Here is a 13,189-nt window from a genome sequence, read left to right as displayed (position 1 = left end):
GGGAGTTTATTCATGATTTGGCTCTCTGCCTGCCTGTTGGTGGGGTATAGGAATCCTAGTGATTTTTGCACATTAATTTTGTATTCTGAGACTGCTGATGTTGCTTATCAGCTTAAAAAGCTTTTGGGCTGAGACGATGGGGTTTTCTAGATACAGAATCATGTCATCTTCAAACAAAGATAATTTGACTTCCTCTCTTCGTATTTCTCTTGCCTGATTGCCCTGGCCACAACTTCCAACATTGTGTGGAATAGGGGTGGTAAGAGAGGGCATTCCTGTCTTGTGGCAGTTTTCAAGGGGAATTCTTCCAGCTTCTGCCCATTCACTATCATGTTGGCTGTGGGTTTGTCATAGATGGCTCTTATTATTTCAAGATGTGTTCCTTCAATACCTTGTTTATTGAGGGTTTTTAACATGAAGCGATGTTGAATTTCATTGAAGGCCATTTCTGCATCAATTTTTTTTAAGATGTGCATATAACTCTTTTTTGTATTATTATACTTTAAGTTTTAGGGTACATGTGCACAATGTGCAGGTTTGTTACATATGTATCCATGTGCCATGTTGGTGTGCTGCACCCATTAACTCGTCATTTAGCATTAGGTATATCTTCCTAAAGCTGTCCCTCCCCCCACCCCACAACAGTCCCTGGAGTGTGATGTTCCCCTTCCTGTGTCCATGTGTTCTCATTGTTCAGTTCCCACCTATGAGTGAGAACATGCGGTGTTTGGTTTTTTGTCCTTGCGATAGTTTACTGAGAATGATGGTTTCCGGTTTCATCCATGTCCCTACAAAGGACAGGAACTCATCATTTTTTATGGCTGCATAGTATTCCATGGTGTATATGTGCCACATTTTCTTAATCCAGTCTATCGTTGTTGGACATTTGGGTTGGTTCCAAGTCTTTGCTATTGTGAATAGTGCCTCAATAAGCATACATGAGCATGTGTCTTTATAGCAGCATGATTTATAGTCCTTTGGGTATATACCCAGTAATGGGATGGCTGGGTCCAATGGTATTTCTAGTTCTAGATCCCTGAGGAATCGCCACACTGACTTCCACAATGGTTGAACTAGTTTACAGTCCCACCAACAGTGTAAAAGTGTTCCTATTTCTCCACATCCTCTCCAGCACCTGTTGTTCCCTGACTTTTTAATGATGGCCATACTAACTGGTGTGAGATGGTATCTCATTGTGGTTTTGATTTGCATTTCTCTGATGGCCAGTGATGATGAGCATTTTTTCATGTGTTTTTTTGGCTGCATAAATGTCTTCTTTTGAGAAGTATCTATTCATGTCCTTCGCCCACTTCTTGATGGGGTTGTTTGTTTTTTTCTTGTAAATTTGTTTGAGTTCATTGTAGATTCTGGATATTAGCCCTTTGTCAGATGAGTAGGTTGTGAAAATTTTCTCCCATTTTGTAGGTTGCCTCTTCACTCTGATGGTAGTTTCTTTTGCTGTGCAGAAGCTCTTTAGTTTAATTAGATCCCATTTGTCAATTTTGGCTTTTGTTGCCATTGCTTTTGGTGTTTTAGACATGAAGTCCTTGCCCATGCCTATGTCCTGAGTGGTATTGCCTAGGTTTTCTTCTAGGGTTCTTACGGTTTTAGGTCTAACATGTAAGTCTTTAATCCATCTTGAATTAATTTTTGTGTAAGGTGTAAGGGAGGGATCCAGTTTCAGCTTTCTACATGTGGCTAGCCAGTTTTCCCAGCACCATTTATTAAATAGGGAATCCTTATCCCATTCCTTGTTTTTGTCAGGTTTGTCAAAGATCAGATAGTTGTAGATATGTGGCATTATTTCTGAGCCCTCTGTTCTGTTCCATTGATCTATCTCTCTGTTTTGGTACCAGTACCAAGCTGTTTTGGTTACTGTAGCCTTGTAGTACAGTTTGAAGTCAGGTAGTGTGATGCCTCCAGCTTTGCTCTTTTGGCTTAGGACTGACTTGGCGATGCGGGCTCTTTTTTGATTCCATATGAACTTTAAAGTAGTTTTTTCCAATTCTGTGAAGAAAGTCCTTGGTAGCTTGATGGGGATGGCATTGAATCTATAAATTACCTTGGGCAGTATGGCCATTTTCATGATATTGATTCTTCCAACCCATGAGCATGGAATGTTCTTCCATTTGTTTGTATCCTCTTTTATTTCCTTGAGCAGTGGTTTGTAGTTCTCCTTGAAGAGGTCCTTCACATCCCTTGTAAGTTGGATTCCTAAGTATTTTATTCTCTTTGAAGCAATTGTGAATGGGAGTTCACTCATGATTTGGCTCTCTGTTTGTCTGTGATTGGTGTACAAGAATGCTTGTGATTTTTGTACATTGATTTTGTATCCTGAGACTTTGCTGAAGTTGCTTATCAGCTTAAGGAGATTTGGGGCTGAGACAATGGGGTTTTCTAGATATACAATCATGTCATCTGCAAACAGGGACAATTTGACTTCCTCTTTTCCTAATTGAATACCCTTTATTTTCTTCTCCTGTCTGATTGCCCTGGCCAGAACTTCCCACACTATGTTGAATAGGAGTGGTGAGAGAGGGCATCCCTGTCTTGTGCCAGTTTTCAAAGGGAATGCTTCCAGTTTTTGCCCATTCAGTATGATATTGGCTGTGGGTTTGTCATAGATAGCTCTTACTATTTTGAGATACATCCCATCAATACCTAATTTATTGAGAGTTTTTAGCGTGAAGGGTTGTTGAATTTTGTCAAAGGCCTTTTCTGCATCTATTGAGATAATCATGTGGTTTTTGTCTTTGGTTCTGTTTATATGCTGGATTACATTTATTGATTTGTGTATGTTGAACCAGCCTTGCATCCCAGGGATGAAGCCCACGTGATCATGGTGGATAAGCTTTTTGATGTGCTGCTGGATTCAGTTTGCCAGTATTTTATTGAGGATTTTTGCATCAATGTTCATCAAGGATATTGGTCTAAAATTCTCTTTTTTGGTTGTGTCTCTGCCAGACTTTGGTATCAGGATGATGCTGGCCTCATAAAATGTGTTAGGGAGGATTCCCTCTTTTTCTTTCGATTGGAATAGTTTCAGAAGGAATGGTACCAGTTCCTCCTTGTACCTCTGGTAGAATTCGGCTGTGAATCCATGAGGTGCTGGACTCTTTTTGGTTGGTAAGCTATTGATTATTGCCACAATTTCAGAGCCTGTTATTGGTGTATTCAGAGATTCAACTTCTTCCTGGTTTAGTCTTGGGAGGGTGTATGTGTCCAGGAATTTATCCATTTCTTCTAGATTTTCTAGTTTATTTGCGTAGAGGTGTTTGTAGTATTCTCTGATGGTAGTTTGTATTTCTGTGGGATCAGTGGTGATATTTTTATTGCATCTATTTGATTCTTCTCTCTTTTCTTCTTTATTAGTCTTGCTAGCGGTCTATCAATTTTGTTGATCTTTTCAAAAAACCAGCTCCTGGATTCATTAATTTTTTGAAGGTTTTTTTGTGTCTCTATTTCCTTCAGTTCTGCTCTGATTTTAGTGATTTCTAGCCTTCTGCTAGCTTTTGAATGTGTTTGCTCTTGCTTTTCTAGTTCTTTTAATTGTGATGTTAGGGTGTCAATTTTGGATCTTTCCTGCTTTCTCTTGTGGGCATTTAGTGCTATAAATTTCCCTCTACACACTGCTTTAATGTGTCCCAGAGATTCTGGTACATTGTGTCTTTGTTCTCATTGGTTTCAAAGAACATCTTTATTTCCGCCTTCATTTCGTTATGTACCCAATAGTCATTCAGGAGCAGGTTGTTCAGTTTCCATGTAGTTGAGCGGTTTTGAGTGAGTTTCTTAATCCTGAGTTCTAGTTTGATTGCACTGTGGTCTGAGAGACAGTTTGTTATAATTTCTGTTCTTTTACATTTGCTGAGGAGAGCTTTACTTCCAACTATGTGGTCAGTTTTGGAATAGGTGTGGTGTGGTGCTGAAAAAAATGTATATTCTGTTGATTTGGGGTGGAGAGTTCTGTAGATGTCTATTAGATCTGCTTGGTGCAGAGCTGAGTTCATTTCCTGGGTATCCTTGTTAACTTTCTGTCTCGTTGATCTGTCTAATGTTGACAGTGGGGTGTTAAAATCTCCCATTATTATTGTGTGGGAGTCTAAGTCTCTTTGTAGGTCACTCAGGACTTGCTTTATGAATCTGGGTGCTCCTGTATTGGGTGCATATATATTTAGGATAGTTAGCTCTTCTTGTTGAATTGATCCCTTTACCATTATGTAATGGCCTTCTTTGTCTCTTTTGATCTTTGTTGGTTTAAAGTCTGTTTTATCAGAGACTAGGATTGCAACCCCTGCCTTTTTTTGTTTTCCATTTGCTTGGTAGATCTTCCTCCATCCCTTTATTTTGAGTCTATGTGTGTCTCTGCATGTGAGATGGGTTTCCTGAATACAGCACACTGATGGGTCTTGACTCCTTATCCAGTTTGCCAGTCTGTGTCTTTTATTTGGAGCATTTATCCCATTTACATTTAAAGTTAATATTGTTATGTGTGAATTTGATCCTGTCATTATGATGTTAGCTGGTTATTTTGCTCGTTAGTTGATGCAGTTTCTTCCTAGCCTCGATGGTCTTTACAACTTGGCATGTTTTTGCAGCAGCTGGCACCGGTTGTTCCTTTCCATGTTTAGTGCTTCCTTCAGGAGCTCTTTTAGGGCAGGCCTGGTGGTGACAAAATCTCTCAGCATTTGCTTGTCTGTAAAGGATTTTATTTCTCCTGCACTTATGGAGCTTAGTTTGGCTGGATATGAAATTCTGGGTTGAAAATTCTTTTCTTTAAGAATGTTGAGTGTCGGCCCCCACTCTCTTCCGGCTTGTAGAGTTTCTGCCGAGAGATCCGCTGTTAGTCTGATGGGCTTCCCTTTGTGGGTAACCCGACCTTTCTCTCTGGCCGCCCTTAACATTTTTTCCTTCATTTCAACTTTGGTGAATCTGACAATTATCTGTCTTGGGGTTGCCCTTCTCAAGGAGTATCTTTGTGGCGTTCTCTGTATTTCCTGAATCTGAATGTTGGCCTGCCTTGGTAGATTGGGGAAGTTCTCCTGGATAATATCTTGCAGAGTGTTTTCTAACTTGGTTCCATTCTCCCCATCACTTTCAAGTACACCAATCAGACGTAGGTTTGGTCTTTTCACATAGTCCCATGTTTCTTGGAGGCTTTGTTCATTTCTTTTTATTCTTTTTTCTCTGAACTTACCTTCTCGCTTCATTTCATTCATTTCATCTTCCATCAGCGATACCCTTTCTTCCAGTTGATTACATCGGCTACTGAGGCTTCTGCAATCTTCACGTAGTTCTCGATACTTGGCTTTCAGCTCCATCAGCTCCTTTAAGCACTTCTCTGTATTGGTCTTTTTAGTTATACATTCGTCTACTTTTTTTTTCAAAGTTTTTAACTTCTTTGCCAATGGTTTGAATTTCCTCCTGTAGCTCGGAGTAGTTTGATCATCTGAAGCCTTCTTCTCTCAACTCGTCAAAGTCATTCTCCATCCAGCTTTGTTCCGTTGCTGGTGAGGAACTGCGTTCCTTTGGAGGAGGAGAGGTGCTCTGCTTTTTAGAGTTTCCAGTTTTTCTGCTTTGTTTTCTCCCCATCTTTGTAGTTTTTTCTACTTTTGGTCTTTGATGATGGTGATGTACAGATGGGTTTTTGGTGTGGGTGTCCTTTCTGTTTGTTAGTTTTCCTTCTACCAGACAGGACCCTCAGCTGCAGGTTTGTTGGAGTTTGCTAGAGGTCCACTCCAGACCCTATTTGCCTGGGTGTCAGCAGCCATGGCTGCAGAACAGCGTATTTTCGCGAACCGCAAATTCAGCTGTCTGATCATTCCTCTGGGAGTTTTGTCTCAGAGGAGTACCCAGCCGAGTGAGGTGTCAGTCTGTCCCTACTGGGGGGTGCCTCCCAGTTAGGCTGCTCAGGGGTCAGGACCCACTTTAGGAGGCAGTCTGTCCGTTCTCAGATCTCCAGCTGCGTGCTGGGAGAACCACTACTCTCTTCAAAGCTGTCAGACAGGGACATTTAAGTCTGCAGAGGTTACTGCTGACTTTTTGTTTGTGCCCTGCCCCCAGAGGTGGAGCCTACAGAGGCAGGCAGGCCTCCTTGAGCTGTGGTGGGCTCCTCCCAGTTCGAGCTTCCTGGCTGTTTTGTTTACCTAAGCAAGCCTGGGCAATGGCGGGCACCCCTCCCCCAGCCTCGCTGCTGCCTTTCAGTTTGATCTCAGACTGCTGGGCTAGCAATCAGCGAGACTCCGTGGGTGTAGGACCCTCGAGCCAGGTGCGGGACACAATCTCCTGGTGTGCCGTTTTCCAAGCCTGTTGGAAAAGCGCAGTATTAGGGTGTGACTGACCCAATTTTCCAGGTGCCATCTGTCACCCCTTTCTTTGACTAGGAAAGGGAACTCCCTGACCCCTTGCGCTTCCCGAGTGAGACAGTGCCTCGCCCTGCTTCGGCTCGGCTCACGCACGGTGCGCTAAACCGACTGTCCTGCACCCACTGTTGGTCACTCCCTAGTGAGATGAACCCAGTATCTGAGATGGAAATGCAGAAATCACCCGTCTTCTGTGTCGCTCACGCTGGGAGCTGTAGACCGGAGCTGTTCCTGTTCAGCCGGCTTGGCTCCATCCCTGCATCTATTGAGATAATGTGATTTTTGTCTTTAGTTCTGTTTATGTGATGAATCACATTTATTGATTTGCATGTGTTGAACCAACCTTGCATCCCAGGGATGAAGCCAACTTGATCATGGTAGTTAAGCTTTTCGATGTGCTACTGGATTTGGTTTGCCAGTGTTTTCTTCAGGATTTTTTCATTGATGTTCATCAAGGACATTGGCTTGGAGTTTTCTTTTTTTGTTGTATCTCTGCCAGGTTTCGGTATCAGAATTATGCTGGCCTCATTTGATGAGTTAGGGAGGAGTCCCTCCTTTTCAATTTTCGGGAATCATTTCAGTAGAAATCATAGCAGCTCTTCTTTGTACCTTTGGTAGAATTCACTGTGAATCTATCTGGTCCTGGGCTTTTTTTCGTTGGTAGGCTATTTATTACTGCCTCAATTTCAGAACTTGTTATTGGTCTGTTCAAGAATTCAATTTCTTCCTGGTTCAATCTTGGGAAGGTGTGTATGTCCAGGAATTTATCTGTTTCTTCTAGATTTTCTAGTTTATATGCATAGAAATGTTTATAGTATTCTCTGATGGTTGTTGGTATTTCTGTGGGGTCGGTGGTAATATCCTCCTTACCATTTCTGATTGTATTTATTTGATTCTTCTCTCTTTTCTTCTTCTTTACTCTAACCAGCAGTCTATTTTTTCAAAAAACCAGCTCCTGGATTAATTGATTTTTTTTAAGGGTTTTTCATGTCTCTTTTCTCATTCAGTCAGCTCTGATCTTAGTTATTTCTTATCTTCTGCTAGCTTTTGGGTTTGTTTGCTCTTGGTTCTCCAGTTCTTTTAGTTGTGATGTTAGGCTATTAAGTTGAGATCTTTTTAATTTTTTTGATGTGGGCATTTTAGTGCTATAAATTTCCTGCTTAACCTTGCTTTAGCTGACTCCCAGAGATTCTAGTATGTTGTATCTTTGTTCTCATTAGTTTCAAAGAACTTCTTGATTTCTGCCTTAATTTCACTATTTAGCCATAGTCATTCAGGAGCAGGTTGTTCAATATCCATATTGTTGTGTGGTTTTAGGGGAATTTCTTACCCTTGAGTTCTAATTTGATTTTGCTGGGGTCTGAGAGATTTTGTTATGATTTCAGTTCTTTTGCATTTGCTGAGAAGTGTTTTACTTCCAATTATGTGTTCAATTTTAGAGTAAGTACCATGTGGCGATGAGTAGAATGTGTATTCTGTTGGTTTTGGGTGGAGAGTTCTCTAGATATCTTTCAGGTCCATTTGATCCAGAACTGAGTTCAGGTCCTGAATATCTGTGTTAATTTTGTGTCCCAGTGATCTAATATTGTCAGTGGGATGTTAAAGTCTCCCACTATTATTTTGTGGGAGTCTAAGTCTCTTTGTAGGTCCCTAGGAACTTGCTTTATGAATCTGGGTGCTCCTGGATTGGGTGCATATATATTTTGGATAATTGGCTCTTCTTATTGAATTGAACCCTTTACTATTATATAATGCCCCTCTTTGTCTTTTTTGATCTTTGTTGGTTTAAAGTCTGTTTTGTCAGAAACTAGGGTTACGAACCCCACTGTTTTCCATTTGCTTGGTAAATTTTCCTCTATCCTCTTATTTTGAACCTATGTGTGTTTTGTTTGTTTGTTTTGAGTTTTTTGAGATGGAGTCTTGCTGTGTTGTCCAGGCTGGAGTGCAGTGGTACGATCTTAGCTCACTGCAACCTCCACCACCTGGGTTCAAGCATTTCTCCTGCCTCAGCCTCCCAAGTAGCTGGGATTACAAGCACCTGCCACCATGCCCAGCTAAGTTTTTTGTATTTTTAGTAGAGATGAGGTTTCACCATGTTGGCCAGGCTGGTTTCAATCTCCTGACTTCAATCTGTTTGTGTTTTTGAATGTGAGATGGGTCTGTTGAAGACAGCATACTAATGAGTCTTGGCTCATTATCTGGCTTGCCATTCTATGTCTTTAATTGGGGCATTTAGTCCATTTACATTTAAGATTATTATTGTTATGTGTGAATTTGATCCTGTCATCATGATGCTAGCTGGTTATTTTACAGACTTGTTTATGTTGTTGCTTCATAGTGTCACTGGTCTGTGCACTTCAGTGTGCTTTTTTACTGGCTGGTAATGATTCCTTTCCATATTTAATGCCTCCTTATGGAGCTTTTGCAAGGCAGGCCTGGTGGTGATGAATTCCCTCAGCATTTGCTTGTCTGAAAAGGATCTTATTTCTCCTTCACTTATAAAGCTTACTTTTGCAGGATATGAAATTCTGAGTTGGAAATTCTAAAGCCATTTATGCTGGAGGTTGCAAAATTTTTTTGTGAAAAATCAAACCTTGGCAATGACCTTGGCAATGAGCAGTAGGATATAAATAACTCCAACAAGCTTAGTGTTCCAGTAATGGAACACTAGGCATAAATGGGTTAAGAATGTTTCCTATTGGCCCCCAATCTCTTCTGGCTTGTAAGGCTTCCACTGAGAGGTCTGCTGTTAGTCTGATGGGCTTCCCTTTGTAGGTGATCTGGCCTTTCTGTCTGGCTGCCCTTAACTTTTTTTCCTTCATTTCAACTTTGGAGAATCTGATGATTATGTGTCTTGGGGTTAATCTCCTGAAGTATCTTACTGGGGTCTTCTACAGTTCCCAAATTTGAATGTTGGCCTGTTTTGTTCATTCCCTTTAACGATTTTTCTTTATTCTTGTCTGCCTGTCTCATTTCAGAAAGATAGTCTTCAAGCTCTGAGATTCTTTCCTTCACTTGGTCTGTTCTGCTGTTGATACTTGTGATTGCATTGTGAAGTTCTTGTGTTGTGTTTTTCAGCTCCATCAGGTCAGTTACGCTCCTCTCTAAACTGGCTATTCTGGCTGTCAGCTCTTGTATTGTTTTGTCATGATTCTTATCTTCTTCTTTTTTTTTTTTTTTTTTTTTTTTTTTTTCTTTTTTTTTTTTTAATTATACTTTAGGTTTTAGGGTACATGTGCACAATGTGCAGGTTTGTTACATATGTATCCATGTGCCATGTTGATTTCCTGCACCCATTAACTCATCATTTAGCATTAGGTATATCTCCTAATGCTGTCCCTCCCCCCTCCCCCAACCCCACAACACTCCCCCAGTCCCCGGAGTGTGATGTTCCCCTTCCTGTGTCCATGAGTTCTCATTGTTCAATTCCCACCTATGAGTGAGAACATGCGGTGTTTGGTTTTTTGTCCTTGCGATAGTTTACTGAGAATGATGGTTTCCAGTTTCATCCATGTCCCTACAAAGGACATGAACTCATCATTTTTTATGGCTGCATAGTATTCCATGGTGTATATGTGCCACATTTTCTTAATCCAGTCTATCGTTGTTGGACATTTGGGTTGGTTCCATCTCTTTGCTATTGTGAATAGTGCCACAATAAACATATGTGTGCATGTGTCTTTATAGCAGCATGATTTATAGTCCTTTGGGTATATACCCAGTAATGGGATGGCTGGGTCAAATAGTATTTCTAGTTCTAGATCCCTGAGGAATCGCCACACTGACTTCCACAATGGTTGAACTAGTTTACAGTCCCACCAACAGTGTAAAAGTGTTCCTATTTCTCCACATCCTCTCCAGCACCTGTTGTTTCCTGATTTTTTAATGATGGCCATTCTAACTGGTGTGAGATGGTATCTCACTGTGGTTTTGATTTGCATTTCTCTGATGGCCAGTGATGATGAGCATTTCTTCATGTGTTTTTTGGCTGCATAAATGTCTTCTTTTGAGAAGTATCTGTTCATGTCCTTTGCCCACTTTTTGATGGGGTTGTTTGTTTAATAAATGGTGCTGGGAAAACTGGCTAGCCATACGTAGAAAGCTGAAACTGGATCCCTTCCTTACACCTTATACAAAAATTAATTCAAGATGGATTAAAGACTTAAATGTTAGACCTAAAACCATTAAAATCCTACAAGAAAACCTAGGCAATACCATTCAGGACATAGGCGTGGGCAAGGACTTCATGTCTAAAACACCAAAAGCAATGGCAAGAAAAGCCAAAGTTGACAAATGGGATCTAATTAAACTAAAGAGCTTCTGCACAGCAAAAGAAACTATCATCAGAGTGAACAGGCAACCTACAGAATGGGAGAAAATTTTTGCAACCTACTCATCTGACAAAGGGCCAATATCCAGAATCTACAATGAACTCAAACAAATTTACAAGATTCTTATCTTCTTTGCATTGTATTAGAACAAGCTCCTTTAGCTCAGCGAACTTTGTCATTACTCACCTTCTGACGACTACTTCTGTCAATTCAACCATTTCATCCTCAGCCCAGTTCTGTGCCCTTGCTGGAGAGGTGTTGCAGCCATTTGAGGGGGACAAGGCACTCTGGCTTTTTGAGTTTTCAGTGTTTTTGTGTTGATTCTTTCTCATCTTTGTGGGCTTATCTACCTTCGATCTTTGAGGTTGCTGAACTTTGAATTGGGTTTTTGTGGGGTCTTTTGTTGTCATTGTTGTTTTCTGTTCCTTTTTTCTTTTAACAGTCAGTCTACTCTTCCATAGGGCTGCGCCATGGCCACTGAATTAAGGGATAGGCAGTGCTTCTTCTAAGTGTGTGGTTTTGTTCAATTAACACCCCTAGAGCATGGCCTAACATTTTCATGTTTGTACAAAAAGAGATTTATGAAAATCTAGGAAGAATCCATCTGTACTGTAATTGACTTTGCTCCAGTTAATCTGTCTGTGGAGTCTTTTGCCCTTGTACCATAGCTATTTCTCTGGTAGTTGCTTGAGGTATTTAGTGAGATTAGTGGTGTATTCTAATGTCAGCTATACTCTGATCATATGTAAGAGCTGGAGTATATATTATGAAATCTGTAGGTGTCACAGAGAATATAAGGGTATTGTCCTGACAGTGATCCCAAAGTATCAGCTACAGATTGGGACTTAGTATTGTAATTTCTCATTTTTTTATTGGTTCTAGGAAACCAAAGCAAAGTTCATTTCCCCTCAAGCTTCTATAATCATTATGCATTTAATTCACCTTTTATCTTTTTCTATTATCTATTATCTGTCATAAACAGTTGATTTTAAGACAAAATCTTTCATAAGTCAGTTTGCCTTTTTGCATTTTGGACAACTTTAAAATTTCTCTCTGAAGGATCCAATGTTCCATAATGGTGGGATTACTTGTAGATGACACTAAGATCAACAAGAATACTATATTGTTCTACTTGGGAGTGTAGAGAAAGGAGAAGGAGTTGTTGTGAACTAATGTCTCCCTTGGAGTGGCATCATTAGGCAGGTTTTGGATAGGTATCCTTCAGTTTCTGAGCCAGTATTAGACCATTGTTCTTTCAGTGATCCTTTTACTTACACTATCTTCTGGTTTCTTCAATAGTCTTTCAATTCTTAACAGGAGACTTTCTGGTCAGTTTTATGTCAGAGGTCAGTTTCATATAAGGAACCATAAGTCGTATTAATTTCTAGCTTGTATACTTTTTAAGGCTACCCAAAAACATTTGTTCACATATTAGATATTTTCTAAAATAGTTCAATGTTTCAATTTACTTTTTTTCTTATGACACTCTGAAATTTAGATTTAGGCCCATTAATAAAAAGAGAGGATAAGCCTTTCTTTACTTAATCTGTTGGGTCTACCCCAGAATACTATATGAAATAAGGGCAAAACTGCTAAGACATTTGCCAACTATTTAACATTTGGCATCGCTCTTCTCAAGAGCATTTATTCTGGCTCTTATCTGGTGATCAGTCATGTCATTGAGCAAAAGGGCTTAAGTTGGCACTGTACCATGTGATCCTGTGTTCCCTGCCTTGGACTTCTTTAGACAATAGAGACTTTATAAATCACTTTCTAATTGTAAGCCCTTTTATAAATGGTCAGAAACAATGTACAGTGTATAGCAGACTAAAATAGACTATGGAATATTTTCTGTTTACCAACCTCAACAGAAAGACAGCTTTGCTTTTTTTTTTTTTTTTTTTGTAGTTCTAGTAATATTGAATGTCATTGGACTGGTCATATGCCTACTGTCAACCAATCACTGTGACTTGAAAGATGGATTATGCACTGATGCTGGGTCTGGGTGCCATGTTCCATCTCTGAAACTGAGGATGGTTTTCCAAAGCAAATCAAGGTGATGTTCTCATAAGAAAGGGGAAACGGTGTTAGGTCAGACCAAAACCAAAGATGTCCAACAGTCAAAAGGCTGTAAGTAGAGAAAATACACCAAGGTGGTCACTATTGAATTTTATTAATGCTGCAGCCAGAGAGCTCTGAGCTTGTGCTGGGTTCTTCTCTTATACTGACACCCCTTTTCCTTTAGAGCATTTATATAAGATACCCACAAGCTGTCAAGTTCTTCCTGAAGTTTTTAAAAACTGATTCTTTAATAACCTAAATATAGGAACCTCCAGGTAGCTAGACAATGGCAGCTGCATAGCTACCTACCTCTCAGTATTTCCTCCACCAGCAATATGCAACAAGACAGGAAAAGTCAGTTCTGCATAAAAACCACACCCTCAGCATAATTTGAAGATGGACAATGCCAAATCTTCAAAATATCCAAGTAAAAAGAAA

Source organism: Hylobates moloch, unplaced genomic scaffold (genome assembly GCF_009828535.3).
Source record: "Hylobates moloch isolate HMO894 unplaced genomic scaffold, HMol_V3 SCAFFOLD_1, whole genome shotgun sequence".
NCBI lineage: Eukaryota > Metazoa > Chordata > Mammalia > Primates > Hylobatidae > Hylobates > Hylobates moloch.
Note: the sequence above shows the minus strand (reverse complement) of the source record.